The sequence below is a fragment of the Cygnus olor genome, chromosome 23 (assembly GCF_009769625.2).
Source record: "Cygnus olor isolate bCygOlo1 chromosome 23, bCygOlo1.pri.v2, whole genome shotgun sequence".
NCBI lineage: Eukaryota > Metazoa > Chordata > Aves > Anseriformes > Anatidae > Cygnus > Cygnus olor.
In genome coordinates, this window is record NC_049191.1 from 2,771,505 (window position 1) to 2,785,585 (window position 14,081).

Genomic DNA, 14,081 nt, shown 5'->3' on the forward strand with positions numbered 1-14,081 from the left:
AAGGTTCAGGTTCATCGGTCTGTTCCATGAAAATCTCAGTTGCATTCAAAAGGACATTGAAGTAGTGCGTGTAACCTCCCATTGTTTTATTGTCCACTTCCAATGCAAAAACCGCCGCTCAATCAGATTCTGTGGTGACTGGTCCTATAAAAAAGTTATTGATGGTGATCAAAGTGTAATTCGGTGAACATTTCCCCCACAAGGCTCCGAGATGCCCTGCATACACTTTGCAGGGGCCAGATGGTTAGTACACTTGCCAAATGTCACATTCAAATTCATGGCATCTCTGCTGCTAACCAGTACATTTTAGTTAATGTAAATCAAAACGCAACTCTAAATTACTTCAGTGATTTAAAAAAATAAATAAAATCTAACACTTCAATATAACTGTTCCCAGTCCGGCTCAAGTAGGGTTTGTTTTGGTTCATTTCAGGAACCATCTGTGCTTTTAAAGTAAAGCTTCAAAGCAGTAAAAATAGCTCCAGAAAACAGTATGGACAAACTGGGATAAATTGGGTTAAGTCTAAGGATGGCTTCACAATATAAAAATTGGTAGAATCACTCTCTTCAGCTCTGCCTTAAAGTGGAATGTGTTGCCCTGCTGAACAGTGTCTCCACCCAAAGCCTGCATTTGTGTCAATTAAGTGTACAGAGAAGAGCAGGAGAATTACGATTAGAGGAAGGCAGCATGGGGCCTTTCGCAGGGTTGGTGGGCTGGGGAGCTGAGCCGTGAGGTTTCATCTCTGCAGCATCAGGTTCGAAGAGCTGCACTGATGCAGGGCATGGCTCTCGATGCTCTTCCTACACTGGTGCTCCAGGGGTTCATGGGGACCTTAATGTGGGAAGTGCAGGGTGGTGCAATCAGTGGTGAATCCCTTTCACTTAGAGAAGATTTTAGTGCCTTATTGCTTTCATTAGTTTCCTGCTAAAAATCCTTAAAAGCTCTGTATCTATATAAATTCACACCATGCATATCCTTTAATAACAGATCAAGTTCTTACAGGGCTTCTGAACAGTACTTAAGCTATGCCAATGTAGTTACCTCTGGAAAAGTAACTATTGCCGATATTTAAACACGGGGTGAGTTATAAATCCCTCCTGTTTATCAGCAGCTGCTGAAATAAGCATTCCCTTTAACCATGGTGGGAGAGACTCCGAGGACCTGCCCACCAGCCAGATTCAGCAGCACTACTTTCCTCCCTGGGGACCAGAAACAAATCAGTGTGGAAATTGCTTCGAGGGGGAAGGTTGTCTGACTGCTGAGGCAGCAAGGCTTCCCTGCTGCCTGGGCTCGGTGTGTGCTTGGTGAGGAGAAGGGCATCCCGTGGGGTGGGAAGCTTTTCCCACGTTACATGGCAGGAGGGTGGGCATGCAGGAATGGGCTGGCACGCAGCAGCTTACCGGGACGGGAGCAGAAGGTACAACGGGGTGCAGCAGTTCAAAGGAGAGGGGATTGTAGGAGCCCTGCAGCTCAGATTGGAGATGTGATTCAGGTCCCGAAATTCATTCAAGCAGCATGTTTAAATCCGAGCAATTTTACCTGCGTATATATGCAAATTTATGGGATGGTATGACATGGAAATATATGTAAATGTTGTCAATTATTGTAAAGCAAAGGAGCATGTAGATGGAATATTCCATAAAATGTTTTATACAGCATTTTTGGAGTTCCTAAAAAAAGAACCTCAGAAACATCAATGAACTAGAATTGAGTTTGGATGTTCCAAGCCCATTACGTGGGGACGTTTTCTTTAAATTGCTTATTAATCTAACCTTGCCATACAGATTTTCAAGAACATACTTTTCTTCACTGTAACATTAAACCTTTGCAAATCAGGGAAATGTCAACTCTTGATTTACTGACAAAGCAGGCAACTGACATAACTTATCCCACTTGAGATCAGTTCATCAAACTTGGGAACATCTCAGCTGCTGTAAAATCCAGGCATTTGATACAATTGTGCCTGCTTAAAATGCAAAGGATAACCTACATTTTTAAAATGCTGTAAAAAGAACAAGAAGTGATGCCAGGATGAAAATTTATGAGGCACAGAGCTGGGATCTGAATTCAGCATTTGCTGTGTAGTGGAGTGTTGTTACTATCTTGTTTGCACAGTTGAACTGGTGTTAATAGAAGGATACAGCAGGAGGGCAAGACGTTAGCATTCGAGTCCAGTGCTGGCTCTGACCTGATGCTATATGGGAATTTTTAATGTTCATCCTTGATTTAATAGAACACTGGTTGATACCGCTGGTTCCTTGTTAGTGGATCTGGTTAGAGCAGCACATGTTTTTGTGGTTCAAATGCGAGTGCTTGCTGCATTCAAATGCAGGCTTAAACCTACAGAAATGCAGATGAGAGGAGAGCATGTAAGTAAATCTTGTTTAATGTCAACTAGTCAGATAATCACATGGAATTAGCTTTTCAATGTCCACCTAAAGATGCTTTTGCACTTAGTGTAGCCGGCTGAGTTCCTCGGGGATGTAAGGTTTGCCTACTCTGTGTGCTTGCACAGTGCCTGGCACAGCCTGGGTGCGGGCTGGGTGCTGACAACAGTCTCTGCAGTTCTCATCACCAGGCTGTCAGCATCGTAGGTAAGAATCTTCCAAGATTACTTAAAGCTTTAAAAACCGAGGGCTTTTTCCAGTCAGCCTGCGTACCTAGATAACGGCCACCTTGATCTGATTCTCTCTTTATATTGTAGAAGTGTTGTACAGGCTGAGATCAAAACTGCCATGTGAGAAGTCTTCATGCATCGTAAAACATAACTTTGGTGAACATTGGCTCTTACATATTCATGGCGAAGCTATCAACCGATGTGTTGGAAGTGGTGTTGACACAAAACCTGATCCAAGGGTAGACCAAGCCTCAGATGCAGCTTGTAGCTCAAAAGCATTCCTCAGGATTTTGAACCCCAAATGTAAAAGGTGCTTCTGATCTTTGCAGCCAGTGCCTCGCCTGAGAAGGGCAGGGGATGGGGGTGTTCTGTCGAGGTTTTGCAGCTCTGTCTAGTGATGCGTGTGGCGGTGACTTAAAGCACTTTTAAAAAAGAAGGCTCTGCAGGTTATGAGGAAAAGCCTAACTTAGGTTAACATTTATCTTAACTGTCATCGTTGTTTGTAACACTAAATCTTTCTCATAAATAAGTGGAGAAATCTTTGCTTCTGAGTGAAAAATTCATGCTCCAGTTAAACCTCAATTATATTTCCAAACAATATTTATCAGATTTTCTAATGTGTGCTTAGTGCAGTTCAATTTCCTGCTATCAGTCAAAAGTGGCAGAGCTCGGGAAGTGGGGCTGAAAGGTGTTTGTCACATGGGAAATGGAGCATGCAGTAACAAGGCACTGCTCCCACTGCAAGGGCAGTGCTGGACCCACTGTGTGGGTCTGTTTCTAATGAAATAGATGCTGAAAAAAGACCGGGTTGTTTCTTTTTAACACAGAGGAAGCAGATGAGAATTCTTGAAAGCTACATTCTAGGGTCCTGAAAAGTGAAACTACTTTCATTCTGTAATTTTGGGTAGAAAGAATGCCTGTGTAATTTCACGAGTCTCTGAATTTATTTCACTTAATCTTTTTTCTACAGCATTTACAGCATTAATTTAGTCAAAACCTGACAACTGTGCATATGCAGAATTTAAGCTATGTCCTTGGTTACACATTAAGTAAAGATTTAAGATTTGAAATATAAAGAGTAATTCAACTCTTGCTTAGAGTTGCATTGCAAAATTGTTGATTGTCTAGAAATTCCTATTTCCCATTCATACAAATCTGATCGTGTATAATACTACGTATAGTGCTAACTCTGGTGATTAGAAAAATAACTCCTGAGAGCTGAATGGGAACGAAGTCTGCGCTTAAGGCTGCAGTGTGTAAGTGTTGAACAGATTCTTTGTAAAGTTTTCAGAGGGAAATTTGTAGATTGAAACCAGCTGTGAGTCTGTATAGGTGATTTGTGTGCTCTGTTAATTGTATTTTCAGCAAAGTCCCTGGGAGTGCCTCTCAGTTGGGCAGCTCTGTTCCCATTTAGCCAACTATTTTGGACCTGCAGTTGCTGCTTCTCTGAACTTGTGCTTTTTCTATTGAGGCGATAAAATCATACTGTTACCTTTGTTTTCTGATGCAAGCACGCTCTCTGGTCCTTTCAGGAAGGAAGGAATTAGGTATATATTTCAGTTCTAGACAGAAGGAACTTTGTTACAGCAGGGACTTGCTCTTGGCCTGGGTAAATCTTATTCCTTTGGTCTCAGTTTTTCCTCATGTTTGGGCGCAAATTATAGCTTGCTGAAAGGGTAAATAATACGATGTCTTTGAAAAGCTCTGAACACACAAGGCAGTATTGTTATTTATCTCAGACCCGTGCTTCAGAAAGGTGCATTTTATAGAAAAGGAGGGACTAAGACAAGCATTGGAAAACAAATGGTACCCAGAGAACGGATTCCAAGATTCCTATTTCAGATACATATAAAGAGGGAAGCTATAGCAGTATCATTCAAATGTGACAGCAGTCACTCCAACCTTTGCTATTACGGCACAAAATTACATGTTCTTGCCAGAGAAATAGGAAGGGCTGATAAGGAAGACAGCTGGGATTTGCTCTCTTATCTGTATTTTACACACATGCTTTCATTTCCCTCCCACTCCTCTGTTTCCAGGATCCAGGTCGGCTTTCCAGTGCTGCCAGTTAGTTTACATACAGTGGGGCAGCTTTGTACTGTGTAGTTTCTAAGCCCCATGAATACAGGTTGAAAATTAATTCTTTTTTTTGTAATTGGCAACATTAAGGATGAAGTTCTGCCTGCTGAGGACTGGAAAATGTTCCTAGAGGTCTGGACCTGAGCTGTGGTGAAGGTGCAGCCCTGGGGGCAGTGTGCAATGCTTCTGACTTCATTGCAGTTGCTCTCTTGTGTGCTTCAGGATCAGCCTCTGCACGGAGGCCTGCTGTGCTTGCTGGAGGTCCTGCAAAACAAGCTGTAGGGTGTGCTGCTGAAAGGCTTGCGAGTCCCTTGGTCATTTATTTGGAAACTGGTGGCATGGAGGGGGAAACAAAGACTTTTAAAGACTGAAAGTGATTAAGGCTGGATGAAGGGGCGTAAATAGATGCCTTGCATGTGCTGGCTGAGGTCTGCTGGAGCAAAGCGACAAACTGACGGTATGTGAGCACCCCAGGTCCTTCTTCCTGGATGCCTGGTGGTGGCTGGGGTGGCTGCCACAGGCTGGCACTGCTGTGGGTACCCAGTGCGCACCGGGGTCACTGGCTGTGCCCTGCAATTGCATCAGCAGCATGCAGCTTCGGGGAGAAATGAAAAGGTTTTGAGGATGGAGGTGGGAAATCCACCAACAGTTGTGGTGCAGCCCGAACGCTCTGAAATCCTCCACTTACCCGCCCAACAGGAGGAGTTAGGTGCAGGTATGCATATTCAAATGATCAGTGAAAAATCCATGTTACTAAAACCACAAGGTATTCATCCGGAGGTAGATGAATGGGACTGCTGTCTGTTCACACCCTGCCCTATTTCAGTTTATTACAACGTAATTGGAGGTTGCACAGTAAGGGGGAGAGGACGCTGAAGTGTTTTGGCTTGCAGTGTCCAGTGTAAGTGACGCTTGTCTTCGTTAGTACCGAGGTGTCGATACAGCATGTAGGGAATGCAGCCTCGGACCGCGTTGCTCCGCAGGAGCTAGAGAAAACAGGCTTGGCTGAAAATACTGTTAGTCAGAACAGATTCCTAGAGTTTGCATGACCTTGTTAATCCGTACCTAATGGCAACTGCTATTTGCTACTTAATAGTTAATCAAAAGCACTTCTAATTATACACCCTTTGGGTGCATGTTGAAGATTGAAAATCCTTGAAACTTTCACTGAAGGCAGAGCAGGCTCTAGAAATGTTGTGCAAGCAGCACAGCCGAGAAATGGCTTTCTTGTCACAGGAAAAAATACTAATTTGTAAAGATTTTGTATGGTGGGGCTCATCCTTTTTTGGACCTTTGATCCAGGCTTCTTTTTATATGAATGGGTGTAAATCTTAAACTTCATCTTAAAGCTTGCTAAATCAGTTGTATTTTTGGTTACGCACTAATTCAGCGTTAGGGAGTTCTGGATTTTGCCTGCTAAAGAAACCAGAGCCAAATCCCTAGCTTCTGACATCCTGCTGAAGCTGGGAAGAGCAAATCAAGGCTGAAGCCGAGTCAGAAGGAGCAGAGTTTAATGTTTAACCTCCCAGCCCAGCTGCAGCCCCTTGCGGTGCCTGGGAGTGCCGGAGCTGGCCGTGTCTTGTCTGGATGGGGATGGTGTGTGCTCCTCTCGTGCCCCCCAGGTGCTGGGGATGCTATTCTGGGTGTGTTTGGGAAAGCAGCACTACAGAGGCCTCTAAATGGAGAAATACTTACCTAGGTAATTTTGAAGACATGTATTATTTATCCTAATGTAACAGATGAAGGAATTGCCGTAGCCAGCCACAGAAATGTCTTTATGGCTTGCCAAACAGGGATACTGCGCTCCATAGGACACTTTGAGACTTGAAAGTTGGATGCTGTGGTATGAGAATGAGTTCTGTGCAGGCTTGTATGGGTGCTTAGGGGCAAGAGCAGGACTGTTCAGGCTGGATGAAGTGCTTGGAGTTGTGTACATAAGACATTTAATATTTGAAGCTAGTCAGCACCCTAGGAAGCCCCAGAGTGAGATTGGGGATCGTTCAGTAATTGCTCGCATCTCATGGAGGAAGCAGAGCACCTGTGTGACCTTGGTGGGCCATCTGCTCTGGTGTTTTGGGGAAAGGGATTGATGTTTGGATAAGCTTCTACATCTATAAAACGGGTGTGATACCTGCCATGACATTATGCAGGCATTGCGTTTAAGTGTGCCGAAAACCTTGTTTGAAGCGCGACAGGCGCTACCAGCTGTGAGCTAATGCGAAGTTACCAGAGGAGCTTTCTCCTGTGGGAAGAACAGAAGTGGGGTCAGAGAAGGCAAGATGGTAAATGTGCCCAGTTCTGCCTCCTGATACAGGAATCCCAGGTAACCCTGCCTGGTTCTCAAAAGCTTCCTCCAGGAGTGCTGGTCCGTAGGCTGAGCATTCTCCAAACTTGCCATATGCAACTGTCTGGGCCCTTGCAGAGGTAACAGAGTAGTCAGAAAGCAAGTAGCAGATACTGGTCTTCTCTGAGTCAGTGTCTTAGATCAGAGACAGAGTCTGTGCAGTGTCCTGTCTCTCTCAGCTCTCCCTTTCATTGCTGCTGCTCGATTTCTGGAATACTGGCTGCTGCTCAGTTCCCCCACCCATACAGTTGTTGCTTACGGAAGCGTATTTTATTTTCCTCTCAGTTTTAAAGGTTGAGGCTTTTCCTTTACAGATGCTCGGATGCCTGAGGGATGTGGAAGAGGTGCTCTAGCAACGAGCTCCTTCATGGGCAATTGCAGCAGTCACTGGAGGAGAGTGGTTTTGAGCTGTATCAGATTTGAAACCGAGGCAAGGTGTGGGACTGATTTGATGGATTAATTGAAAAGTTAATTGGCCTTCCCAAAAATGATTATCTATCATTAACAAAATACAGCTGCTACCCTGCCAGAACCAATCTGTGAAGACAGTGTTTGGGGCCTCCTGCTTAGTCATTTTTGTATTCTGCTCATAGCTACTTGAAATACCTTTTTTTTTTTTTTTTTTTCAATATTCAGGGTCTCTTCTGATGTGGACCTGGTGTGGGCTCTTCTGCTGGTGACTGTGCAGCTAGGACTGGAAATTGGTGAACTCCAATTCAGGGGATGGCCACGCAAGTCGGATCTGTGCTCTCGGTTAAGGAAACTTGAAGAGACAAGCGTTGTGGGCTGGCTGTGCAGACGAAGGAAAGTTTTCTGTGCCAAGTCAGTTCCATTAATCTTGGGGCTGTGACATGTCTGTGCTCTTATTGATTTCCCAGCAGGCTATTCATCACCAGTCTCATCATGTTATGAGCCAATATGGAGAAGGCACAGGGGGGAAATGGGGCTGGTGTTTTTTATCTCTAGGGCACAGGATGCTCATAATCAATGCAACTTAGAGAAGGAGCCAGATGGGTTGAGATAATTGATGAAAAGTGCCTCCAAGTAGGAGAGTTTCCACACATCCAGCAGGGACACATCGGGGAGGTGTTCTGAGCCCAGCAGATCCTTACCTAGACCCGATGCTCTGGCCCCGGCCCACAGGCTTGCTCATTTCCTTTGTTTGTATTTACCCTTTGCACATTTTGTGTTTTCTACCTGTGGTGAGCACTGAATTGCCTTGAAGAGGAAGATCTCAACTTCCTCAAGGTAAATCCTCCCGGGGCAGGTGAGTTGTGCTGAGGTGCACGAACTCACCTCAAATCCATACTCTAGTCCCTGAAACTTTTCAGATAGGGACAAAATGTATTGTTCAGCAACGTAATTATTTCTTGTCTTTTCAGTCAATAATGAGCCCTATGCAGTAAAGCCCTACATATTAAGTTGTTTTCTTGTTGCTGTTTTTTTAAGGCAGCTGCTTGGAATTGAAATAGCTCTTAGGCAAAACTTTTCTGTGGAAACAAAAGCCCGGTGTTTGAGAATTCTGCAATTACGAACAGATCACGTTCTGGTCCCATAAAGGCTCCTGCCTCTGGCATCAGTGGCAGAGCAGAGTGTGTAGAGATAAGGACCGCAATATTTCTTTGCTTGATTGTGGCCTGAATTTTAACGTTGAGTTGCTGTTTTTTATTTACTATCACTTAATTTATCTCTTTGTCTGCTTTGTGCTTCATGCAGTGTCTTTGGCCAGGGGAAGGAAGACTGGGACAGGGCAGTTCCTGTCAGAGCGGGCGTGCTCTGGGGGAAAAGAGGCTGCTGGCTGTTCTTAGTTCTTCCTGGGCGGAGAAATTCCACCTGAAATCTGAAAACCCTTTCCCTTAGGAGCCTGGGCAAGGCACATAGTGTTGGAGGGTTTTAATGCAACAATCTCCAGCCCCCTTTGAGCTCTGCTGGGAATTTCTCCCCATCCCTGGATCTCAGAGGGTTCATTTGGGAACAGGTCTTCCAGTTCCTTCCTCCCTGCCCCTTTCTTGTCCTTCCCAGCCTCCAGGTGAGACTCTGAGTGGGGAGCCTGCATGCTTGGGCTGCCAAGTGGGGACGAGCTGCTGCTGTGCAGCTGCAGGCTGGCCTGATTTTTGATTTTTTTTTTTTTTTCCTCTGGAAATTTGTTCATTTTTCTGGATAGTAGAGCTCTTTCTACCTACAAAGAGGAGAGAAAATTCTAACTTATTTTCTGTAGTTCATAAAAGGAAGCCCCTTTCCCCATGGCAGGACTTCTCAGGAGAGTCGGTTAATAATCTGCTAGAGCCAAACCCATTAGGCGGCTCTTTAAGGTTGCCAGCGTGGTTTAATTTGCAGAGTCCCTGTGCCTTAAACTACCCTTTGACAACTCCAGGCAATTTTATTGCCTTGGAACTCAGGAATAATTACAATTAGTATCCCAAGCTGTCTGATCAGGGATGTGATCGATACCAAAATACACAGAAATAATTGTACTGGGGCAGGTGTACTGTTGCTGTGGAGGGTTAGCTTGGGCCAGATTTCCGGTGTCAGGTCTCAGAGCTCTCAGGTGAGTCTGGAGGCGCATGGCCCTGCGGCGGGGAAGCCGGGGCAGTCCAGGAGAAGCAAGGCACGAGTGCAGGAGGCGCTGGCACACAGCTGCTGCCTCTCCTTGTGCCGTGTAGCCAGGGAGCTCAGCGTGGTAGGGCTTGGTTGCAGCCCAGCAGCTGGCAAGCAAAAGCTTTGGAAGCTGTCAGCCTTTCCTGCCTGGCCTGCGTGCAGAAGTTTCTGTAACAGGGAGCTACTGAAAAAGCAAAACAGGCAGAGGGGGGCTTCCCAGCCCTTGTGCACTGGACCTCGTGCTTGGACCTCCCTGGGAGGATGCTCTGCTCTGGGAGTGCTTGTGCTCAGGGGGAGCCCCGGGCTGGCACGTGATGGGAGTGCTGTCGTCACCCAGTGTAGAGGACATCCCAAGGGTGGGTGATGTCCTTTCCCTCCCAGGATTGTCACCAAGCTGCTTTTTGGGTCTTACCAAGCGGTTGCCACTGGTCCCTCTCTCAGGCAGGATAACTAAGAAAGGGCGGACGGTGCCTGGCAGTGTGCAGGGTACCAGACCAGCAGGGCTGCTCTCCTCAGTGTCACAGGTCCTTGGAGCCTGAAGGCAGTTCTGTACTCTGACAAGAAGTGAGCCTTCTGCCAGGACAGCCCTTATTCTGGCACAGCAGCTGACATGTCTTTTGTAAGGCCTTCTATACCATTATTTTGCATGCTTATGTATTGGAATATATAAAGGTGGGAAGTTCGTGACATGTTCTTGGCCTGGTGCTTCCCAGTGCTGAGCAACCCCTTGTTTCCAGGGCATACGTGTGCTTATGTACGTACACAGTTAGGAATTAACACCCACTTTCTGCATACTGCAGAAAATAACCCTGTGAAGCCTGTCATCCCCATCCAGTGTCAAAGCTACAATAGATAGTGGTGTAATGTATTTCTTCCCTAGGGGTATGTATTTTCTTTCACGTTTTAAATAAGAATGTCATTCACAAGGTGGGCAAAACAAATGCACGCTTCCCAGTATGTCATTAGAAGGCTTTTGACCTCGTGCCTTACAGGGTATTATTACTGTTCAGTGTGGTAGAGCAGATGCATTTTTATTGAAAAAGCAAAACTGCATTAAATTGATGGCACTCTAATTTTTCTTGACAGTAGCAAGAATTCTTATTCCCTATTTATTTTCACTCTTACTGAGAAGCATGGTGACTGAGTTACCTGATGTTTTTGTCACTGCTGTTCATCTGTTTGGACTGTGTTGGTCCAGATAGCAGCTGGGCTATGAATATATATCACTTGATTCATATGACAAACTTGGCACAGGATGCGGAATAAATGGAGGCTTCTAGCAGTTAGTAACCTGGGTAGTAGCTCGTGAACCGAAGCGTCTTGAAGTGAAACACTCTATCAGCACCGACCCATCATCACTAGAAGTGATTCTTCTGTTGTCCACGCTCTTGCCTGGACCATAATATTTTCTGATTCAGTGCGTGTATTAGACTGGGTAGGAGAGCTACTGACTTAGTGATGTGGGTTATTCAAATCAAAGATGCTGTATCTTTGAAAAATAGCAAGATAGAGCATTCTTCAGCTAAGTGGTCCTGGCGGGCTTCAGAAAACTCATGAATTTTATTTGTACTTTTTTGTTAGCTTGCTTAAAAGTTCCTAAAACATCCAGTGCCTTCTAACCTAATTTCCAACTAGGGAAGTAATGCTGATCCATGTGAAAAGGTCAGGGAAACTGGAATTACTCAGTCCAGAAAAGACTGAGCAGAATGTTCTTCAAATGCATAAAACATAACTGCAAGGAAAGTCTCCCATCACTTTAGACAGGTCTAGAAGAAATGGAGTTGAATAGGAAAAAAAAAAGATGTTTAAATTAAATATTATGAAAACTTACCACTTCTAAAACTGGTGGAGCGTGGGATTACCCTGCCTGGAAGGTACTGAGTCTTTGTCACCAAAATCTTTTTAAGAAGAATTTGGGCAGGGATCTGCTGAGTGAGATGAACTGGTCCAGCCTCAGGTGGCAGATACCTGCTTGTTCCTGGGGATCCACTCTGGCTTGGGCTGCTGCTTCTCTGATCTGGTTTGTAGGGCTATTTGAGCCAAATGGGGTTCCTGGCTGGGGGGCAATGCTATGGGGTGCCCAGCACCATGGGGTGCCCAGCACTGCGATGTTCTAGGTGTGTGATGAGTGCTCAGACCCACTTGCAAGCAGCTTCGCATTTATCTTGAATGAATTTATGAATATATGAATTTATTTCCTATATGAATGTGTGTGTGTGTAATATAGTCAGTGTTTGCCCTGCTGTGAAATTGTGACAGTAGGCAGTAAAAATAGAAATACTTGTGATGCTTCAGGGCTGTATCAAGAGAGAACATGGGAGAAGCAGCAAGGATGGGGGTGGTCCCTCACTTGGATGAGCCTCCCCTGGAAGGGGTGAAGCCCTCTTCTCCTGACCTAAGCGTTTGAACCCAGGCAGGAGGCTCTTCAGGAAGACAGGCTTCAGCTGAACACTAGCTACGTTTTAGTCAAATGCACTTGCTATTGGTTTCAACAGAGGGGCAAGTGGGTGAAATGCAGCGGCCTGTGATGCATGGGATTTTAGACTAAGTGATTGTGCTGTTGCCTATGGCCTTAAACTCTGTGAACGATTCAATTTACTGCTGATGGGGACAACAGTGTTGGGAAGATGTTCATCCTCATGCTTAGAGGATGCCTAGACAGTTTCAGCCCCTTGGTCTCTTTGCTGCTGCAATTTATATTTTAAAAAAAGTGAAGTGCTTGCAGCATTTTGCCTAAAATGGTAATAACCCTCCTCAACAAAGCAGAATACTTTCTTTAGATAAGATCATTTTAAAAGGTAACTGCTTATGATAATACAATTTATTCTTTATGGCTTGGGGGCAAGCTAAGATTTAAATGAAGCATGTCTTCCATTAGAACCCTACAGAAACAAACTAATAGGCTGCAAAGAGAACCATTTGTAATGTTACTATAATTCACATGATTCATTAAACAGAAATGGAAAATGATAGCATTTCCCTCTGAAAAAAATCCTTATGGAATTACATGCTGAGATCACTTAGTTGAACTATTTTATTGACTAAGCATCTTGTTGTGCTGATGTGTAGATTATATAGGCCTGTAGCCATTTATTTTTTCATTTGCTAAAATTAGAACTCCTTTTTATTATGGGAATGCTAACGTGTACTTTCCCTTCCAGCTGGAGCTGCCAGCTCGGGAGGGACTTTGCTTGGGGGATTCTCCAGCAGTGGGCGTTATGGGAGCACGTGGAAACGTGCCACTAGCTTTCTCTTGTGGGTCAGTGGCTGATGGGAGGAAAAAAGTGGAGACCAACCAAGGGCTGTGAGTCAGTAAAAGTCACAGAAGTGTGTTGGGTTTTAGCAGCTAAAAATAAGTACACGTGTTTTCTGGTTATGGGGAAAAAATGAAAACCAAAACTACAGAACTGTCCCTCCAGGGACTAGAACTGAAAAAAACGCTGTAGGGTTGGAGACGTTGTCTGAAAGGCTGTCAGCAGCGCAAGGGTGAGAGGAGGAGATGCAAATAAGAGCAGGAGCAGGCGATGCAGGTTTTTGTATTGCAGGCTTACAGGTTCCTGCTATGTTTGGACCTTGCTGTATGGCGAATGAGTCCTGGGTCAACGTGGGCAGCATTGATGGGTAGCAGTGAACACAGTGAACAGAGGCTAGCAGAGCTTCACACGGCTGTCCTGCGGGATCGTCGTCCAGAACTACAATTAAGTTTGGTGCAAAAACGAGCATGGAGTAGCCAGTAGTCATTGGTGTCCAAAAGGGTGCTTATGTGAGACGACCCAGTTTTATGAACAGGTTAATGGCAAAAAGCAGCGTGTGAATAAATGCAGCGTGTCACGAGGCTTTGCTCTATGAACCAGCTTGAGACACTACCAGGAACAGCCTCCCAGCCCCGGCGTGCTGACTGCCCCAGGACAGGAGTGCAGGTACAGCACCCTTGGCTACCTGTGCCTGGTGTAGGGAGGGGATTTATTACAGAAGCAATGGAAGTGCCGCAGGATCAGAATCCCACCTGGCTCGCTTAAACCCAGGGAGATGGAGCTGCTCGTGTAGGAGCTGCTGTCCCAGCTGCCCAGGATGTGCTGTAGGCACAGGGCTCATGAGTGGGGAGCTCATCCAGCCCCTGGGCAGGAGGCAGCCAGGCCTCCCTTCTCCCAAAGCCCAGACAGGTGGCATCTTGCAGTGCTGCTCGCAGCTGGATGCCGTGCAGTAATCAGCTGGAAAAGGAGAATCTCGCCCGTCAGAGCAGTGTCTGCTTTCCAGGTGATTCGCATCTCTGGGATCTGGAGTGTTTCTTTTGACATGCACACTCAGCCCTCCAAAGAATGTCACCCTTGATTAATGTCAGAAGGCAAAGCATGCCATTTAAAGGATTTCAGAGAAACAGCACATGGAGCAGGTCTTAATGCTGATTTTTTTGACAGCCCTCGTTTTTGTGGCCTTGACAT